This window comes from Tupaia chinensis, unplaced genomic scaffold (genome assembly GCF_000334495.1).
Source record: "Tupaia chinensis unplaced genomic scaffold, TupChi_1.0 Scaffold000549_1, whole genome shotgun sequence".
Taxonomy (NCBI): Eukaryota; Metazoa; Chordata; class Mammalia; order Scandentia; family Tupaiidae; genus Tupaia; species Tupaia belangeri.
In genome coordinates this window covers 3980221-3988294 of record NW_006160061.1, presented here as the reverse complement: position 1 = coordinate 3988294, position 8074 = coordinate 3980221, and positions in this window count along the sequence as shown.

Genomic DNA, 8074 nt, shown 5'->3' with positions numbered 1-8074 from the left:
AAGGAATTGCGGTGTGGCCATCCCCCCTGGGGGGTGATTTCTCACTTTCTGTCTGTCTCTCTCTGTCTGGCGAGTGCACGCGTCCTATACCCAAAACCTCTCAAAAAAAAAAAAAAAAAAAAGAATGGTGTCAGTTGTACAGTCTTTCAATGGCCTAAAATTATTGCCCAAATCCATTCAGTATTGAAGATTTCATTCTTTTCTCTCTCTCAATTATAAATTTTCCCAATCACGCACATAATCCAGACCCTTTCCAAGTTCCCAATGTTTCAGGAACATTCTAGAAGTGTTATTTAGCATCTGCTTCTGCACAGTGACACTATAGGTTAATTACTAACACAAATCACTAAAGAGCAGTGCCAGGTTGATGTGGAGCATCTTATCCCTGTTCTTTACCACGGAGCCCATCAAGTTCTCAATTAATATTTGAAATATTTATTTGAAAGACAAAACATCTCCCTTTTAAATTTGATTTTGAAATAGTGTTGAGATAACCAATAATATTCATGCAGCCATTTTGTAGAAGATTTAGTTTGTGCAAGATGTCGGCTTTCCTTGTTACCTTGAACCAGCTCTCTCAAGACTTTGTTAGCCATTGTCCGGCCCACTGGAGATAATATTCTGCCAGCTTCCCTGGGCACAGAGCACAGGACTGTTTCGTCTAGAGCAGCCTTCTGCAGCTGATGCAATCAAAGAAGACAGTCTCTGTGGTCTGAATGCCACAGTCATTTTCCCTCCATTCCCACGCTTCATTGTCATTTGTATCTTTATACACTATGTTCTGCTTTGGAGTAACTTGAAACAAGATGTTTAAAACTTAATTACTTTGTGCTTGGTCTCAAAAAGAAATTTAACTGATTTTTGTTCTGTTCATGAAAGAAGACCTTTGTAAAGCATATCTGTTTACACTATGAAAGAACAGAGAATATCTATTAAAACAATTTAAAATGTAAGAGATAAAATATGTAGAAAGATTTCTTTTCAAAAATACACATAAGGAAATTTTGTAAGTTTGATGAAACAGTAAGTTATATCTTTAAGAAGATAAATGAATAAATTTTCTGTTTCAAAAAGATTATAATAAAACAAAAGATATAATTTTGTTATTCTTCTATAAGTAATGATTGTAGAAAAATCTCAATTTTATTTAAACATAGAGGAAAAAGTCACTCAATTGTCTCTATTTATACAAACATATATGTTATATATAGTCTATATGAAAATTATATTTAAAAAGATTTTAGGCAGATTTTTGCTATAGTGCACATATGCTCAAGAAATCACCCCCTGGGGGGATGACCATGCCTCAATCCCTTCTCCTCCAGTCTCCTCTCAGGATTTTGGACATGCGCATACACTCACCTGGCGTGAATTTTAAGCCTCCGGGTCTGGACTCAAACAGCAGTTGGCTATGTGGGAATCCAGCGATATAAACACTACACCATCTGCTGGTCCATAAAAATTGTACTTATATGTCTATATAAGTTATATTATCTATATGCTTACATATAAATTATATAACATATAACAATAATAGTTAAATATTGTGGATAATTGGTACAGATTTAATTATATGCACCATAAAGTAATATAGTAGTTACTTTTTGCACAACTTAATCTTCAGTTTTTGAAATAAGCAATGGTTTTCCTAATCTTTAACTGTTCATAAAGAATCAACATTTCCATTTCATTTCATTTTTCAGTCTACTACTTCTGTTTTTGTCATGTCCACTAAAGATAAGAGCACCACCAACAAACAAATTGAAGGGCAGAATTTTCATTAAGTTCCCCACTTAGTTGCTTTGCTTACATCGTGATACATATGCACACACCCACGCACCCACACAAATAGTTATATAACCTAAGATCTTTGGATTTCTTTGAATCAGTGAATATTTGGAATTCAGTTAGTATTTTTTGCTGTCCCTTGACATAGTTTAGTTAGAACTTCTTAATTTATAATCTTTCTTTACACAAAGGGAGACAAAGAAAAACTCTAGATCAGGGTACTGAAATTTTTTCTGTAAAGAGCCAGATAGTAAATACTTTCGACCTTGAGAGTCACACTGTCTCTGTAGCTATTATTCGACTCTGCCGTGGTAGTATGAATCAGCCCTAGACAGTGAATAGACTGTGTTGTAATAAAACTTACCTATGAAAATCGGCAGTGGGTCATATGTGGCTATACTTACTGATCTCTATTACAACCCAAAAGATCGCCCTTGCCCTCCCTTCCACCTGACCCTATTGAAGGAGTTGCCATCACTCCTTCCATCCTAGTCTTTCATTTAAGTCAAGTCACCTCCACACAGACTGCAGTAGACCTTGAGGCAATTCATATCCCAGTGCTTCCCAAAGAGTATTCCACAGAACACTAAGGCCCGAAAACATCGTTTTAAAAAAAATAATAATAAATTTTGGAATCACTGCTTACTAGAGCCTCTTGAAAGCTCAATGGAAGGCTAAGGTACAGAAACATGTTAATCTCAGTTTCTTAACTTGGAAGCCTTTTTGAATATATGCTATAACCATCCAAGCCATGCTCTGAAGGACCGTGCTGGGAATGCTGATCTAGGGAGTAAAGACATTTGAAATTTTCTGTATTGTTCATTTGGATAGTTCCATTTGAAAACTATTTCAATTCTGGAAAACTAAGGTAAATGAAAAGATTTTATATAATTACCCATGACTAAAAAGTTTACCTAAGAAAGCAACAGTGATGACTTTTTCAAATGGGATTATCCTGAGATCTAAATCACCACATCTTCAAAAAGTGCTTTTCAGTTACTTTAAAGAATAAGAAATACTAAGCACATCTTAATAAAGTTGCCATGTGCATTTTAGATAAAAGCTATTAATATTATTATCTTTTGGGACCAGCAGTTGGCATAATCGCTATGTCACTGGACTCCCATGTAGTTGACCGCGATTCAAGTAACGGACCCAGTGACTTAAATTCACTCTGGGCGCGTGTGCGTGCGTTCCCAAGATCCCAAGAGGAGAATGGAGGAGAAGGGATTGTGGTGTGGCCATCTCCCCTGGGGGGTGATTTCTAGCTTGCTGGCTCTCTGTCTCTTTCTGTCTTTCTGAAGAGCACATGTGCCCTAGAGCTAAAACCTCTCCAAAAAAATATATTGTTATAGTTTTATGAGCCATAAGTATACCTATAATTTGTATTGATTTTTAAATTACATTTCTATTCCTTTTATGGGATTCAAAATTGTAATATTTTAAACAAAACAAAAAGTTTTACCATTGTTTTGAATTTATTTTTATCATATATCAACCTGTGTGCGTGCGTGCCCAAGGTACCGAGAGGAGAATGGAGAAGAAGGGATTGCGGCCTGACCATCCCCCCTGGGGGGTGATTTCTCGCTTTCTGTCTCTATGTCTCTCTCTGTCTGTCTGGCGAGCGCACGCGCCCTACAGTGAAAATCTCTCCAAAAAGAAAAAGAAAAGAAAAGAAAAAAAAAAAGAGCACAATCTCAATTGGGATACTGTTCTTAAAGTGACATAAGATCTGCTAAAGAGTGATTCATTTTACAACATTGTATTCAACACATAGGATATAACAGAGCAATAATGCTAAGAAGAAACAGGAGGGGACATCTAAAAGTTTTTTTAAAAAAACTAAATGAAGTGCAAGTTTATGTTGGTGAAAAAGATTTGAAACGCATGCTTCTAAAAATAAATACACATTTTCCATGAAGGTTTTGAAGACCCCTTGTATCTCTCTCTCTCTCTCTCTCTCTCTCTGTGTGTGTGTGTGTGTGTGGAGAAAGAGAGGGAGAGGGAGACAGAAAATAAATATGTAAAGATGGCTATATTCATTTTTAAATTTATTTTACATTTTTATTTCTTGCACTTACTGGAGATGCACACACATAGAGACAGGGAGAGAGAGACAGTGAGAAACGACTTTCCAGGAGAGGTGACCATACTGCAACTTCTCCTCCATTTTCATCTTGGGATTTGGGGCATGCACACACCCTGCCTGGTGTGTTTTTCAAGATGCCTGATCCGGACTTGAACTGCACAGTCAGTTATGTGGGATTCAGCCATCTTAACCCCCTCACTATCTGCTGTCTCCATGGTGGCTGTATTAGTTTCCGAAGGTTGCCACAATCAATTATTGTTTTATGGATGGCATAAAACAACAGAAATATATTCCCTTACAGTTCTGGAGGCTATTAGTCTGAAATCAAGGTGTTGTCAGGGCTGTGTAACCTCTGAAGACCATGAACAAATCTTTCCTTGCTTCTTCCAGCTTCTGGTGGCTGTCAGCAACTCTTGGCATCCCTTGACTCATGGCAGCAAAACTGTAGTTTCTGCCTACCTTTACAGGGCAACCTCCTCTCTGTGTATGTCTATGTCCATATTTCTTTTTCCTCCCAGGATTCAGTCATTGGACTAGGACCCACTCTAACCCAGAATGACTTCATCTGAACTTGATTACATCTCCAAAGACCCTCTTTCTGAATAACATCATGTGCACAGGTCCTAGGACTCAGGACTTCAACATATCTTTTGAGAGAATACAAGTCAGCCCAGTACACTGGCCAATAAAGAAATAACTGGGGTATAAATATCGAGCAATTCTTATAAAACAATATTAATTTATACCTCTATGTTTAGCACTTGTTTTGAAGACCAGCTATTTGCTTACTTATGTAGTCTTCTGTGATTCTGAATGACCAAGATGTGGTATTGAAAAAGTCGCACTGACTGTAAAACGAACAAAACTCATACCAGAGGGAACCAGCAGTTAGCTGGCTATGTCGCTGGACTCCCACGTAGTCGACCACGGTTCACATCCCAGACCCGGTGGCTTGAAACTCACGCCGGGCGCGTGTGCGTGCGTGCCCAAGATCCCGAGAGGAGAATGGAGGAGAAGGGATTGCGGCATGACCATCCCTCCTGGGGGGGGTGATTTCTCGCTTTCTGTCTCTATGTCTCTCTCTGTCTGTCTGGCGAGCGCACGTGCCCTATAGTGAAAAACCTCTCCAAAAAAAAAAAAAAAAAACTCATAACAGATAACTTGAGAAATCCTCTCATCACGACATGATGATCTGTAGCAACAGCTCTAAATAACTAAAAATAATTTGTATTTAGGCTTTTTAAAAAAATTTACTATCAGGTGCATGTGCTCACTGGAGAGAGATGGAAAGAGAGAAAGTGAGAAATCACCTCCCACAGAGGATGGCCAAGCTGTTATCCCTTCTCCTCCATCATCCCCTTGAGATTTAGGGCACAAACAAAAATGCACCTGACTGTTTTTCAAACTGCTGGGTCCAAGGCTGGAACTGCACAGATGGCCTTGTGCCATCCATCCACCTTAACCACTATGCCACCTAGCTGTTCCATCATTCGACTTGTTAATTGAACTCAAATTTTCAAGAGTATGGAATAAAATTCAGCAAAAATTAAATTGCCCAGTCCTTAATCTCTCTTTCTGTTTCTCAAGTAACTTCTCTGAGGGTAATCATTACAAATTACAAGTGGTGCATGCGTAACCACTGTGTTTGAGTGTGTATGTGGGTGGGTAGGTACGCATGTGCATCCATGTGTAAAAACTCTTTTTATATATTTAAACTGTACATATTTCTCTGCATTTTCTTTCTCCTTTGGAGTTAATCCATTGGTATGCATAAATCCCCCTGATTTATTTAACCTCACATACTATTTCCTTACAGAGAAACTTCATGTTTTAACTTAAAATATCAATTTCTGGGGACCAGTAGTTAGCATAATGGCTATGTTGCTGGATTCCCATGTAGGTGACAGCAGTTTGAGTCCCGGTCCCAGTGGCTTAAGCTCACGCTGGGTACGTGTGCGTGTGTGCCCAAGATCCCGAGACGAGAATGGAGAAGAGATTGTGGCATGGCCATCCCCCCTGGAGGGTGATTTCTTGCTTTCTGTCTCTCTGTCTCTCTGTTTCTCTGGTGAGTGCATGCGCCCTATAGCAAAAAGCTCTCCAAAAAAAAAAAAAAGATCAATTTCTGTTTTTGATCAATAGACTCATCACTTGGGAATTTTGCTAGTTTATTGTTAAATGAAATACTACAACAAATATTCTTTAAGTCTTTTCTAAATATATGGGCAAGTATGTCTAGGGGCCAAATTCTTGAAGGTAAAATTGCTGGGACAAAGGATATATGAACTTTAATTTCGATGTTGGCGAGTTGTTTTTCAAAGGGATGACAATTTTCACTCGCATAGCTGTTGTTACTTCCCAACTATCTTAACTCAAATACTATCTAGTATTTTCATCTTTGCTAACCTTGATCACCATTTTACTTTGCATTTTCTTTTTTTAAATTGAATTTATTTCTTGAGAGAGCGTGAGAGAAAGACACCCTCACCAGAGTCTTGTCTTGCTGTGATCTCCGCCCTTTCACCTTCTGGCAAGGCCAAATTGTGAATGCACCACCTGACAAGTTTTGGGTTCAATGTACCATCCAAACCTTGGTCTCGCCTGTGGCTCCAGCATTGCAGCGCGGTCCCTACTGCCTGTGCCACTGGCACCGAGACTGACATTTTCTTAATCACAAGTGTGATGGGCCCTTTATTCATCTAGTTAAAAGTCATCTGAGTAGTGAACTATGTGTTCTGTCCCTTGCTCCATCTTCTTTTAGGTTGTTAATCTCTTTTAAAGTATTATTTTAAGAGGCTAAACTAAGAAAGTTCATCTTTTATCACAATTTTTGTGTTTTTACAGCTTGTTATTTGTCTTTATTAAATATTTTCCCATTCAAGAATGTTTAACTTTGCCAATTTATATTATTACAGCTTCTGGTTTGTGATGTGTTTGGAAAGGTTTCCCTACTTTATAAATTATATATTTTAAAAAATCTTCCATATTATATTTTAATGTCTTTATAAAAGTTTTTTATTGTGCTCATTATTTCACCTTCCCTGGACTGTTTTGGATGAAGAAATGAGAAGTTATCTTTTTCCCCCTAGATAGTTAGTCAGGTTGTTGCAGTCCCACGTTGTCCCCACCACAAATCAGAAATTTTCTGATCATTGATAGTGACAATGATTTTTAAGTGTTTTATAACTTTATAACATGTTTTCATCTTGATAAAACTATTCCTTTTCACTATTCTTTTTTTCTTCAAGATTCTTATGATTATTTGTGCAGGTTTCTTTTGCTATATGTAAGCCTAAAAATCATCTTTTCTAGTGCACAAAAAAAAAATCTGGTTAATGTTTAGAATAACTATTCTATTAAACATTTATATTATTTTAAGAAAAACTAATGTATATGTAGTAACAATAAAAAGGTAAGCTAGACAGTCAATGTCTATATATTTACATTTTCTTTATAGACTCCTAGTTGCCACTCCTGTTTCTTTTTTTTTTTTTTCCCCCTTTGGAGAAGTTTTTGCTATAGGACACTCACCAGAAAGACAGACAGAGACAGAGAGGTAGAAAGCGAGAATCACCCCCTGGGGGAGATGGTCATGCCGCAATCCCTTCTCCATTCTACTCTCGGGATCTTGGGCATGCATGCACAAGCGCCCAGGATGAGTTTAAGCCACTAGGTCCAGGACTCAAACCATGGCCGACTACATGGGAGTCCAGCAATATAGCTATTACGCTAAGTGCTGGTCCCACCCTATTGTTTCTTTTTAGGTCGTCTCTATTGTTTTTTATTTTTTTGTTGTTGTTGTTTATGTAACTTTACTAAAAAAAAAAAAAATCAGAGCTTCATGGATCCTGCATACTAGCCATTTTGGGCAAACAGGAATCAAGATTTCCCACTGTTAATTCGGCCTCCAGCACACAAAACTTGCGTGGTAGGAAGACCTCTTTCAGACCTCCTGTCTCTGTACCTGTCTTTGTCTCTCTCTACCTCTGTCTCTGTCTTATCTCTTTTTTAAATTTTTGCTTTTTAGAATTTTGCGTAGCACACAAGCACGCTGCGTGGTTTTCCAATTTTTGATTTTTACTGAAATTTTTTTAAATATTAATTTTAAAAATTTTATTGGAAAGTTTTTTATCTTCCTCTTTTCTTCTCTTTTTCTGTTTCTTGTTTTGTTGTTTTTTTTTTTTTTTTGCTGTTGTTGTT